Source organism: Eubalaena glacialis, chromosome 16 (genome assembly GCF_028564815.1).
Source record: "Eubalaena glacialis isolate mEubGla1 chromosome 16, mEubGla1.1.hap2.+ XY, whole genome shotgun sequence".
In the NCBI taxonomy this organism is placed as follows: Eukaryota; Metazoa; Chordata; class Mammalia; order Artiodactyla; family Balaenidae; genus Eubalaena; species Eubalaena glacialis.
In genome coordinates this window covers 4,093,264-4,105,768 of record NC_083731.1, presented here as the reverse complement: position 1 = coordinate 4,105,768, position 12,505 = coordinate 4,093,264, and the positions used below count along the sequence as shown (strand labels likewise).

The following is a 12,505-nucleotide window of genomic DNA, read 5'->3' as shown; positions in this document are numbered from 1 at the left end:
TGGGATCTAAGACAGTTGGAGCAGTGCCTCAGGTTTTCAATATAATATGATAACTTCTGGGATGCTTGCTATTTAAATCTTGTTGGGTCTTTCTACTCCAGAGTTTGTTCTAAGGCGGCATCGTTCCTTCCACACCAGGCTCAGCCATGAGTCTGTTTTCCGCGGCTTCTAGGGACACTGTGTGTCTCTGGCCTCCACACAGAGCCCCCATCAGAGGCCCTGCAGGTGGCAGATGCGGGTTTCCCTACTTGGTGGAAACCATCCCCTTGTCTTTCCAGTGTCTCTCCTGAGTGCCGGTGTGTTGGAAACTGACGAAGATGCTGCATGATTTAAAAATCCAGAATCAACAGAGCATGTGATGGGCATAGATTCTGAAGGATAAGAGTACAAAGAAGCTGACCTGCCTTCTGGAAGAAAGGGCAGAAGCAAGAGAAAGTATCATTAAAACTCACACATCTTACTTTTTAGGAAAAGGATTGTTATGTACGTGGACGAAAGACGGAGGGGCCGCCTCCAATGTTTTCTTTTCACAGAACTTGTAAGAAAAAGGTGATTGACCTTTTGTTCCATTTGTGGGGTTACAAAGTTTTCATGCGTACGGAGCTATTGAGACAGTGGTAAAATGGATAACCATTCACTTGTCACTTAGATTCAGAATTTGCTCATGTTTTTCTCCATATTTGCTTCACCTGTCAGTCTGTTATATCCATCATATATCTATTATTTTATGTTGAACTATTTCAAAGTAAGTTGCAGGTATGATGACACTTTACCCATAAATACTACAGGATGCATCACCTAAGAATAAGGGTGTTCTCCTACGGAAGCACGATACCACTATTACACCTAAGATACTTAACAACAAAGTAGCCAATCTGTATTCAGCTCTCCTCAATCTCTCCCCAAATTTCTTTGAGCTTTTTTTTTTTTTTTTTTGATCCAGGATCTTCATCTGTTTATATATTGCATTTGGATTTTATGTTTTATATTATAGAACAAACAATAATAGATTAAACATATGCAAAGTCTCCTTAAAAAGTAGAATGTTTCAGGAAAACAGTGTCTCAATTAGAGAGGAGTGGTCAGGAATGGGGCATGAAAAATAGAAGTCAGATTAGCAGTAAGTCTCCCACATGACCGAGGAGACCGTGACCTAGAGAGTGGGGTGTAAGGGCAGGTGTGTCCTTGTAGACGATGTAGGTTTATTTTGCTAACATGGGTTGATAACAGTAACTGTGAAATTAATCCAAGAAATCCCCTGCTCAATTCCAAAACCTGTGCTTCTAATGTTGCCTCACTAGTGTATTTACACATGAATATCTGAGCATATTTGAGAAAATTTGCTGATCAATAAACAAGAACTGTATCTATAGTTTTTCACATTGTTAATAAGTTAGCTTCTAAATGATTTTTTAAAATGATTTAGAAAATATTTATATTGGTCTTTGATCGGTTCCTGATGCAGAGTTCCTAAATCCTTTGGAATATCCTAGGTGATAGTAGTGTCTTTTGTTCTTATGAGGAGACTCTTGGTCACCGAATGAGGGGTGGTCACCAAAAAGACCAAGCCATGATTAGAAGTTTGGAATTTTCAGCCCCACTTTTCATTCTCCAGAGATGGAGATGGAGCTGGAGTTAATGGGCAATCATGCCTAGTGAAGCTTTCAGAAAAGTTCCAGAAGTGTGGGGTTGGTGACCGCCTGGAGGTGCTGGGAGCATGGCATCCTGGAGAGGGTGTGGAAGCAAGGCACCGCTTCCCACATACCTCTTCTGTCTGGGTGTTCATATGTACCCTTTATCGTATCCTTTTATAACAAATTGGTAAACACTAATTAACATTTTCTTGAGTTCTGTGGGCAAATTAATTGAACCCAAGGATCGGGTCGTGGGTTCCTCTGATTTATAGCCAGTCTATCAGAAGCACAGTGACAGCCTGGACTTGTGGTTGCCATCTGAAGTGGGCTGGAGTTAGTCTTGTGGGACTGAGCCCTCAGCCTGTGGAACCTGAGACGAACTCCAGATAGATGTGTCAGAATTGAATTAAACTGTAGGACAGCCAGCCGGCCTCGCAGAGAAGCGCCCACACATTTGGTGTCAGAAGAGTTGAGAGATTGGTAGTGGTGTGATGGTAAAAAGATACATAGAAAGATAAAACAAACAAACAGAAAACTAAATTAAAAAAAAGAAAAAAACATACATAGGAGGAAGATTGAGGTTTTCTTTACAAGCCTATTTGAGAAGATGTGCCAGTCAATGCACAAAAACTGTCTATAGTTTTATTTCACATTGTAAATAAGTTAGCATTTGTGCTATTTTTTAAAGTAAACTTTAAAGACCTTTAAAAAATGTCCATTGTTCATCACTAATCAGGGAAATGGAAATCAAATCCACAATGACATATCACTAAACTTCTGTTGGATGGCTACTATCAAAAAACAGACAATAAGAAGTATTGGCAGGGATGTGGAGAAACTGGAACCCTTGAGCACTTTGATGGACATGTATCAATAAAATGGGTGCAGCCGCTACAGAAAACAGTATGGAGGTTCCGCAAAAAATTAAAATAGAATTAACATATGATTCAGCAACTCCACTTCTGTGTATTTGTCCAAGGGTATTGAAAGCAGGATCTCAAAGAGATTTTGCACACTCGTATTCATAGCAGCATTATTCACAGTAGCTAAGATGTGGAAGCAACCCAAATTGATCATTGAGAAACCCAAGTTGATTATCATCCATCATCAGATGGATGAATGGATGAACAAAATGTGGTATTATATTAATCAGTATTTTCCAGAACCAACAGGATGTGTAAATATACATGTATTCCAGTATGTGTGTGTATGTATACACACACACACACACACACACACACACACACACATACATACATACATATTCCAGTACAGGTCTGAAGTCCTGAGAACCAGGGGATCTGATATTGTAGGTTCTACTATAAAAGTTAGCAGGCTCAATACCCCAGAAGAGCCAGTGTTTCAGTTCAAGTCTTGAGGCAGGAAAAGACACGTGTCCCCCTTAACAGGCAGGAGGAGTTCATTCTTACTCAAGGGAAAGTCAGCCTCTTTGTTTTCTTCAGACCTTCGATGGATTGGATGAGGGCTACCTACATTACTATCACATTGGAATATTATTCAGCACTGAAAAGGAAGGGAATTCTGACACATGCCATCCCATGGATGAACCTTGAGGACATAATGCTAAGTGAAATAAGCAAGTCACAGAAAGACAAATATTGTATGATTCCACCTATATGAGTATCTGGAGTAGTCAAAATTATTGAGATAGAAAGTGGAATGGTGGTGACCAGGGCCTGGGGGAGGGGAAAGGGAGCTCTTAGTTCAATGGGTATGGACGTTCATTTTTGCAAGATGAAAAAGCTCTGGAGAAAGATGGTGGTGATGGTTGCACAACAGGGTAAATGCACTTGACACTACTGAATTGTACCCTAAAAGTGGTTAAGATGGTAAATTTTATGGTATGTGTTTTTAAACCACAATTTGAAAAAAAAATCTAGGGCCACAGGAGACACTGTAGGTAAAGGACAGTGCTGGGAATCAAAATGCCTTTCTCTGTACTGATTAGAGTGGAAGAGACCTGAAAGAGAAGTGAATATCCTTCCACAGAGGAATGAGATGAAACCCAAGGGTGAAGGGACCAGACCTAGTCACACAACTGTAATCAGGACCCAGATTTTCTGAGTGCTGGCCGGGGCTTTGTCCGCCACGCACTGCCACCTTCTGGAGCCTGAGATGATGTGTACAGTGCCTCCTACAGTGCTCTTCGTGTTGCAAATCCATGACATACAGAAGTTTCCCCAAATGAGATACCTTTCCTTATCTGGGATGGGGTGAGGATTATAAATTCAAAAGTTAACCATATTGGGATTTCCCTGATGGCGCAGTGGTTAAGAAGCCAGCTGCCGATGCAGGGGACACAGGTTTGATCCCTGGTCCGGGAAGATCCCACATGCCGCGGAGCAACTAAGCCTGTGTGCCACAACTACTGAGCCCGCATGCCACAACCACGAAGCCCGTGTGCCTAGAGCCCGTGTTCCGCAAAGAGAGAAGCCACTGCAATGAGAAGCCCGCGCACCGCAACGAAGTGTAGCCCCCGCTGGCCGCAACTAGAGAAAAGCCCACGTGCAGCAACGAAGACCCAACGCAGCCAAAAATAAATTAAAAAATAAATAAATTTATTAAAAAAAAGTCAACCATATTAAAGAGAAGTTGAAAAGTGACTTCAAAAGGGTAAGGTGGATACAAACGACTATACATAAAATAGATAAACAACAAGGACCTACTGTATAGCACAGGGAACTATATTCAGTATCCTGTAATAAACCATAATGGAAAAGAATCTGAAAAAGAATATGTATATAGGTATAACTGAATCACTTTGCTGTACACCGGAAACTAACACAACATTGTAAATCAACTACACTTCAATTTAAAAAAAAGTAAGGTGGTAAATTTTATGTTACGTGTATTTTAACACAATTTTTTTTAAATCGAAAAGATGTGGTACATATACAGTAGAATACTACTCACCCATGAGAAAGGGGGAAATCTTGCCATTTGTGACAACATGGATGGACCTTGAGGGTATTATGCTAAGTGTGAAAAGTCAGATCGATAAAGACTAATATCCTAATATCGATAAATATCGATAAAGACAGTATCCTTATACTGTTTGATTTCACTTACATGTGGAATATAAAAAACAAACAGACAAACAAAACAAAACAAAACTCAGATACAGAGAGCAAATTGGTGGTTATCAGAGGGGAAGGGGCTTGGGGAGGGTGGGTGAAATGGGTGAAGGGGATCAGTTGTACAGTAACAGATGCTAACTAGACTTACTGTGGTGATCACTTTGTAGCACACACAAAGATTGAATTATGTTATACACCTGAAATAACATAATGTCATATGCCAATTTTACCTCAATTAAAAAAACTCAAAAAATGTCTACAGTTAATGATTTAAGATTAGTGTTCTAAAATACTGAAGGAGTTTAATAGTCACCAGCAGAGCCCAGTTTATACTTTATTTTATTTGACTTGTTATCCTTGGTTAATTATTACTAATACTGCTGGCTGATAAGTGATAGTGAAAATTTCACATGAATTTTGTACTGCATCGTGATCACTTTTCTTGAGTGTGGAAATACGAACATGGGTCTGGATTGTGTTTAATTTTTGAAACTAATAGAAACATTATTTAGTTTAAAATATGTAAACAGCTGTAGCTGTGAGATAACAGATTATGCTTTTGGTTAAAATTCTGGAAATCACCCTCTTATTTTTATACCAGTGGTAGAACAAAGAGGCTTATATTTAAAAGGAATAGACAAAAATCAGCAAATTCATTTTAAATGCAGTTCATTCACACGTAATTAACAATAAATGCAATTTATGAACTCTGACATATTAGACATGTTTTATGATACTTCACGATTATCTAATACAGCTTTTACAAATTTTCCTATAAAATTATATTTCTGTTGAGCAATCAGACTTGGTAATAAAACAATCTGAGATTAAGAGAGTCTTTATGTTTATATTTTAAGTAGCAGGAAAACACAAGAAGAGAAGTTGCAGATTTCCAATAGAGGACTAAACATAATGGAATTTAATTTTACCTGAGACTTTATATGTTTGCAATTTTCTGCTGTTTTTTCCTCTCACGGATAGAGTCTCACCAGTAATATTGTTGAGCTGAAGTGTCTATGTGTTTTCGTTGTTACTAGGTATTGCCAGATTCGTTTCCAAAACAACTTTATTATTTTATATTTTTGAAAGAGTACCCTTTACTCACATTCTAACTAGCAATCATAATTAACAATTAATCATCAATGTTTATTATCTTTACTAGTTTTCATTTCCTGGATTATTTTGCCTTATTTTCTTCCTTTTCTAATTTCTTCAGATAAGCATTTGATTCCTTTGAATATCGTATGTTTTGATCATAGCTTTGTTTTCAATGCCATAATTTTATTAATGAGTATTGCCTTTGCTGTTTTAGTATATAAATTGCTTTCCTTCTCTTTGCTTTCTGGGTAGTTTCTAACTTCAGTTTTCCATACCTTTGTGCTTCACAGTTTGTGAATGTATTTTTACATTTTCAAGTAAACAACTCTTTGACCTTTTGTAATGATTTCTACTTTTATTAACTACAACCAATGAATGTGATATTTCAGTTATCTGTTGCTAAGTAACAAACCACCCTAACTTAGTGGCTTATAAAAGTGATGATTTGTTACTTTTGTGATTCTGTGGGCTTCCCACCTCAGTTCTCTCTTGTGGCTGCAGGTCCCTGGCAGCCTGGCTGGGCTGGAATGTTCGAGATGACCTCACTCACACATGTGGCAGCAGATGCTGGCTCTTGGCTGGGACAGTTTGGTGCCTCTTCATGTGTCTTCTCATCCCCCAGTAGAGGTGAGATTGACTTTCTTACATGGTGGTCTCAGGGAAGCAGTCCAAGAGAGTGGAAGCTGGAACTCAGTCATATCTGCCACATCCTACTGGTGAGAGCAACTCACAAGCTCAGCTCAGATTCAGGGGCAAGAAACTAGAGAACCTTTTGACAGGATACAAAGTCACTTTGCAAATGGGTTTCCTCCAGAGGGTTTGTTCTCACAGTCTTTGCAAACTATCCATCACAGCAGCCTGTAAAAAAGTCTACTTTTTTTGAGTCATTAGTTAAATTTTGTAAGTGTTCCTTGTACATTTGGGGAAAAAAATCTCTTTTTAATAGACATGAGTAAGCATCACCCTCTTTTTTGAATATCCTTATACTAAATAATATAATAAATAATATAACATCAGTAATTGTAAAGTTAAAACCAAAGGAGAAACAACGGGAAATACATAGAAAAAACACTAGTTGTAGGAGACTTTAGTTGATCTCCATTAGTCTGTGACAGACCATATTAAAAAAAAAAGATATTGAAGATTTAAATAATAAAATTAGTAAGATTGTACCTTATTTTCAAGTGCCTGTGTTATATTCACACAAATGACAGTATTATTAATCTACAAAGAAACTCTAAATTTTGTAAATAGAAATAGTAAAAGAAAATTATAATGCAATGAGTAGAAATTAGTAAGACAATGGAAAAAATGATTGAAAAATTAAAACAAATTAATAAATACCTCTTAAAATGACTTTTTGAGTCAAAGTAGAAATCCAAACCAAATTGTCAGATTTTCTTTAAAATATTAATGATAAAAACGTTGCTTATCAAATAGGATTTAATTTCACTCAGCAATGCTCATAGGAAATTTAATAGACTATATATTGAGATCAAATAAGAAAGGAAATGAATGCTTAAGCATTCCACTGAAGAAGTTAGAACAAAGAACAACAAAATAAACTTAAGACAAGTAGAATGAGGCAAATCACAAAGATAGTAAGTAAAACCATCTGTTGATTACTTAAACAATGATAACAGAACAAACAAGTTTTGGCTATCCTCCCATGAAATAAAGGGAGAAATCACAGGTAGACAGTTTTTGAAAAAGAGAGAGAGCCACAGATTAAAATTGAAATGGAAAACCAGAGAAGAAACTATTTTGCATAAATCTATCAAATGAAATTTGAAATTGTTCAAAATGGATGATCTCATACAATAGAATTTAAGCTCCATGAAGCACGAGTTTTCAATTTTTCTTTCTTTCTAGCACCTAGAACATTAATGAAGAACTAAATGTTGACTGCCCTTCATCTGGCAACCACCTTCCCTGCTTTATTATTTCATTTTCCTTGTACACAATAGAAATGTATGTAAACTCCCATTCCCCCTTATTATTACTGCAAAAATTTGTTCATTTGTTACTATCTTTTTAGCATCTGTAATAGCTCTAGAAATATCCCCTTTTTCATTTGTTAGTGCAACTTTGTACTTTCCTTTTTTTCTTCGATTTGTCTTCCCCCAAATTATTCATTTTATTTGCCATTTCAAATAACCAATTTTCTTTATCCTCTCTATTGCGTGGTCGCTTGCTATCTATTTTATTAACTTCTTCTCTTCTTTTTATATTTCTTTATCTTTATCTTATCTTTAAGCTTTTACTTTAATTTTTTTTAGGACCGTGTGAACTATATTCACTTTTTTTATTCTTCTTTTCTAAAATATGCAATTGAAACTGTCATTTTCATCACAAAAATAGATTTAAATGCATCTCACAAACTGTGAATATCCCACACATTTTGCTACTTTCAGGAATTTCATCAGGTCTTGCTTGGGTCTATTTTTCTGAGTTTCCACTTGGTGAGAACTTTCAAACTGCAGTTTGAGGTCCTTCATAGATTAAGAAAGGTATTTTCTTTCTACAAGCTTTTTTTTTTTTTTTTTTTTTTGTGGGTTATGGCCAAGGACAGCCAGCCTTTTTCTTTTTTCTTTTTTTTTTTTTTTTTTTTTTTTTTAATTTTATTTATTTATTTATTTATTTTACTTATGGCTGTGTTGGGTCTTCGCTTCTGTGCGAGGGCTTTCTCTAGTTGCGGCAAGTGGGGGCCACTCTTCATCGCGGTGCGCGGGCCTCTCACTATATCGCGGCCTCTCTTGTTGCGGAGCACAGGCTCCAGACGCGCAGGCTCAGCAATTGTGGCTCACGGGCCTAGTCGCTCCGTGGCATGTGGGATCTTCCCAGACCAGGGCTCGAACCCGTGTCCTCTGCATTAGCAGGCAGATTCTCAACCACTGCGCCACCAGGGAAGCCCTCTACAAGCTTTTAAATCATTGTCTTTTAATCTATCGCCCACCCCACTGCCCCTAACATCTCCTGTGTTGTACATGTTAGGTCTCTACTCTGTGTTTTGAGGTTTTACTTCCACTTAAGCCAGCAGGCCAGTAATTCAGAGCTCAAAAGTGACCATCCTTTCCTTTCTAATTCGTCTATTAAACTGTTTCATTGGAAAATGATGAGGATCATTTTTAGTTTCTAAGAAAACTTCCTGCAGTTGAATTTTCTATTCATTTTTAGAACTCAAATTGTCCGTCGCCTCTGTTTTGCATGTTCGCAAGAGGATTCCTGTTTCTCTTTCCTTCTGTGCCTGTTCACCTCTCCTAAGCATCCTATCAGTTTTCTTTACTCGCTCAGCTGCCGGGAAACCAAGTCCCCTCCATCCGGATAAGCCGGCCTGGTGCCGGCAGAGAAGCTTGCCGTCTACTGATGAGACATGGGCGTTGGGGAGGCTTTCGTTTCCTCTCACCCCTTACGTTGTCCCAGCTCCAGGGACGGGAGGAATACCTCCACTCACCTGGTTCCTCCATGCCCTCTCTGGGTCAAGGACAGCTGGCACACTCATGGGGGGCTGATGGCCCCCACTGCCTGGGCCCACAGGTTTCTACTCTGCCATTTATTCAAAGACCCACTGAGACTCCAGTCCCAGATTCAATACTATACCTAACCTTGCTTTGGGGGAAGAAGCCTCACATCATTTTTCTTTGTCTAAGACCTGTCAGAGCCCAACATCCAGCTGCCTCTGGGTTCCTCTGTAGTTTGGCTCAAGAAAGACGGATAACTCAGAGCCTGTAGGAAGGAGAAGAAAAATGGATTCAGGCTGCATTTTTCTCAGAATACCCTGGGCTTCCTTTGGTTTTTCTTTAATTCGAAGTGATTCCCTCCTTACATGGTGACCCACAATTCTGATTTCCTATTTCCCTTTCTGAAGAGGTGACTGAATTTATTCTGGGTCCACATAGAAAGGACAGATCCCTTCAGTACATCTCCACAGAATAACACTTTTAAAGATGTTGTTTTCTTAAGTTTCCTAATTGTACTAAATAATTGAAGTTATCAAAAAGTAACTTTATAGTAGAAATGGAAATAAGATTCTTCTTAATGAATGAGCTAGTTTTTCCAGCAATAAATGCTAGATGAACTATAAAACAAAAATTTCTCTTTACATTGTAATTTTTAACATGAAGACATTTGGAAAAATTCTGGAAGAACATTCGAAACAAAATTTTTTGGTTGTAGGAATATAAATATCCTCAAGCTAGCAGAATTAGTTAGGATGTTTTGGGATCCATTAACATCTAATCTTGTCTCAAATTGGCTTAAAGAATAAGGCACAAGTATTACTCAGTATAAAACATCCCCAAATAGGGAACACGAAGAGTTGATTAATTCAGCAGCACAGTAGTGCGGTTAGAGACCCAGGTTTTCTTCCTACCCTCCACCTGTCAGCCTGGACAGCACAGCAGTTGGTGGACGGCCAGCACAGTTCTGTGTTGTCATATGTGAACATGTGGCAGTGCAGGAAGGATGTCTTTTTCTTGGGTTTCTCTTTAAAGATGACGAACTCTTTCTCATGAGCCCCCAAAGAGACCACCCCTCCCATCTGATTGTTAGAAACCTCTCTTATCCGTCCACTCTTAGCAATCAGTGCTGATGCGGATGGAATCACCAGGACTGCATTGCAGTGATTAGAACTGAAGCTTGCAGTGGGTCAGCATCCCACCAAAATGGCTATCTAAACAAAATCAGTTTCTGGATTTGGGGCAGGAAAGAGTCTGTTAAGATGGTAAAACAAAATTGGGCATACAGATGTGTCTGACTTCAGAGGCCGTACATCTCACCCCCATCATTTTACTTCTTACATTTAATAAGCAAAATTTCAAATAGGATTAAAATTAAAATTTAAAATTTAAATTAAAATATAAAAATGTTTGCAAACTCTGCTTTATTCGTTTTTAAAGACAGACAGAATTTCATAAGTAATGTTCCCTGCATGGATAGAATTAATCCTTTCTCCCAACATTTTTGAGATGGTCAAATCTGACCAGGTATTATTTGAGTGCCCCTCTGTGTCAACGTGTATTGTCTGTGTCATGCATGTAAAATAGAAAAATTAGTTGATGTATATGAAATAGATAGATGGTCACATGGACTGCCACATATTCATCTTAATACTAATGAAAATATTCTCGTAAGTATTATGAAGGTAAAGAATAACAAACTAAATTGCACTTTAATTGAAAATAGTATTAAACAGAAATTTCTTAAAAACACACACTTAAATAAACACTCAAGAGAATTAAATCTGAAAGCAGTTACACTACACGTTGAGGACAATGCACAAATGAAACTGAACTCTTAGTGGATTTTTTTTCCAAAACGGGCAAAAATTAAGCTCCAGTAAATACATACACCTCTTTTGAATATAACTATTAAGAAATAGAAATCAACATCGCAGGCGCTGACATTATTTTTTGTATAAGAAGTGACCAGTGTTGTCTATGTTTAAAATCACACATTACTTCCTGGTTCAGTTTCACAGAGCGATTAGCACTTGGCCTTCCAACTCGAGTTTCACTATAATTATAATAGCAACTGACTGCATGTATATATTTCTACAAGAAAACAACATGATTTTTTCTGAAATTAATAATTGTTTGCATCAAGCCATTTTCCATATTCTGAGCACCTGAGGAAGCCAGCTTTACCTAGATCTATTTTTAGGTACATACGCATTTCTAGAAGAGCTGTTGTCTCCATGCTTGAGTTGTCCAAATCCTTATGAAAGACACTTTTTTCCTCAAAGAAATGGGTAAAGGATAGATTTCTCAAACCAGCTAATTCTTTATAGGACTGTTAAGGCAGAAGTTTAAAATTAAGCTTTCTGAATCTTTTTGTGGTTGTCACTACAAGAAGCAAGCAGTCAGAGTAGACGTTTGTTTTATGCTGTGTTTCATCCATCAGACAAACTCCTGACTTCAGTTCTTTTCAAATATACTCTCCCATGTTCCTATCTACCCTCTCCTGAATAGATGGGACGGGAAACATGGGACTCACTTTGTTTATTCAGTTTGTTTCAGCTCTGTTGCAGGAGAATGGTTTACACTCCAGTTGAGAAAAAGAAGTGGGTGAAAAGGAGCTGAACCATGGAAGAGAACTGTTTCTCAGGTCCAGCCCTAAATAAACGTGAATGTGGTGAGCTAGTCAATGACTATGGACTGCTTGCTATCTGTTGAACAGAATTTCAGTTAAATTATTGTCACACCCTTTCCTTTGCAGGAAACAGATCCTTGATTGATGGAGTAATAACTTCCTTTTGTTCCTCTAATAAGAAATTCGAGAGCACATAAATGCCACTTCGTTTTCTACCTGTCTGCTGAGAAACTGCATTGTGTGATGGCTGTGGAGGACATCTCCTGGCCAAGTCCAGTCTGGGCCAGCTGCCCTGCTGCCTTTGGTCGAGGGGGCACTAGCCCTCCTCTGCTGGGGCTGCCCGCTGGTGGTCCAAGACCAGCTCCTGGTTCCAAACTGGCTGCAGGCAGACTGCTCAGTGGCTCTCCCAGGAGAGCAGCTGAAGGCAAAGGTAATTCCCTAAAGCAAGTCATTCCCTCTCTCTTCAGAACTTTTACAGCAGAACACGGAGTGGAGTGGCCTGCCAGAAGGGGAAGAATGTCCATTCACAGAAAGAAGCAGTGGCTGCAGGTGTCCAGGGTGGAAGAGAGAGTAATTGGTTTCTAG

General features: G+C 38.3%; 1 protein-coding gene across 2 annotated transcripts in view; it reads left to right on the top strand.

The window, feature by feature from the left end:
* The first annotated feature begins 6,445 nt into the window (after positions 1-6,445).
* TNFSF13B (TNF superfamily member 13b) overlaps positions 6,446-12,505 on the top strand; it is a 41,793-nt gene continuing 35,733 nt past the window's right edge. Inside the window, exon 1 of one of the 2 annotated variants that reach the window (XM_061170793.1) lies at positions 6,446-6,457. The gene's annotated coding sequence lies outside the window, so the exon portion shown is untranslated. Of the gene's footprint in view, positions 6,458-12,290; positions 12,351-12,505 lie in introns of those variants that run through there. The other variant, XM_061170794.1, reaches the window with a different exon arrangement.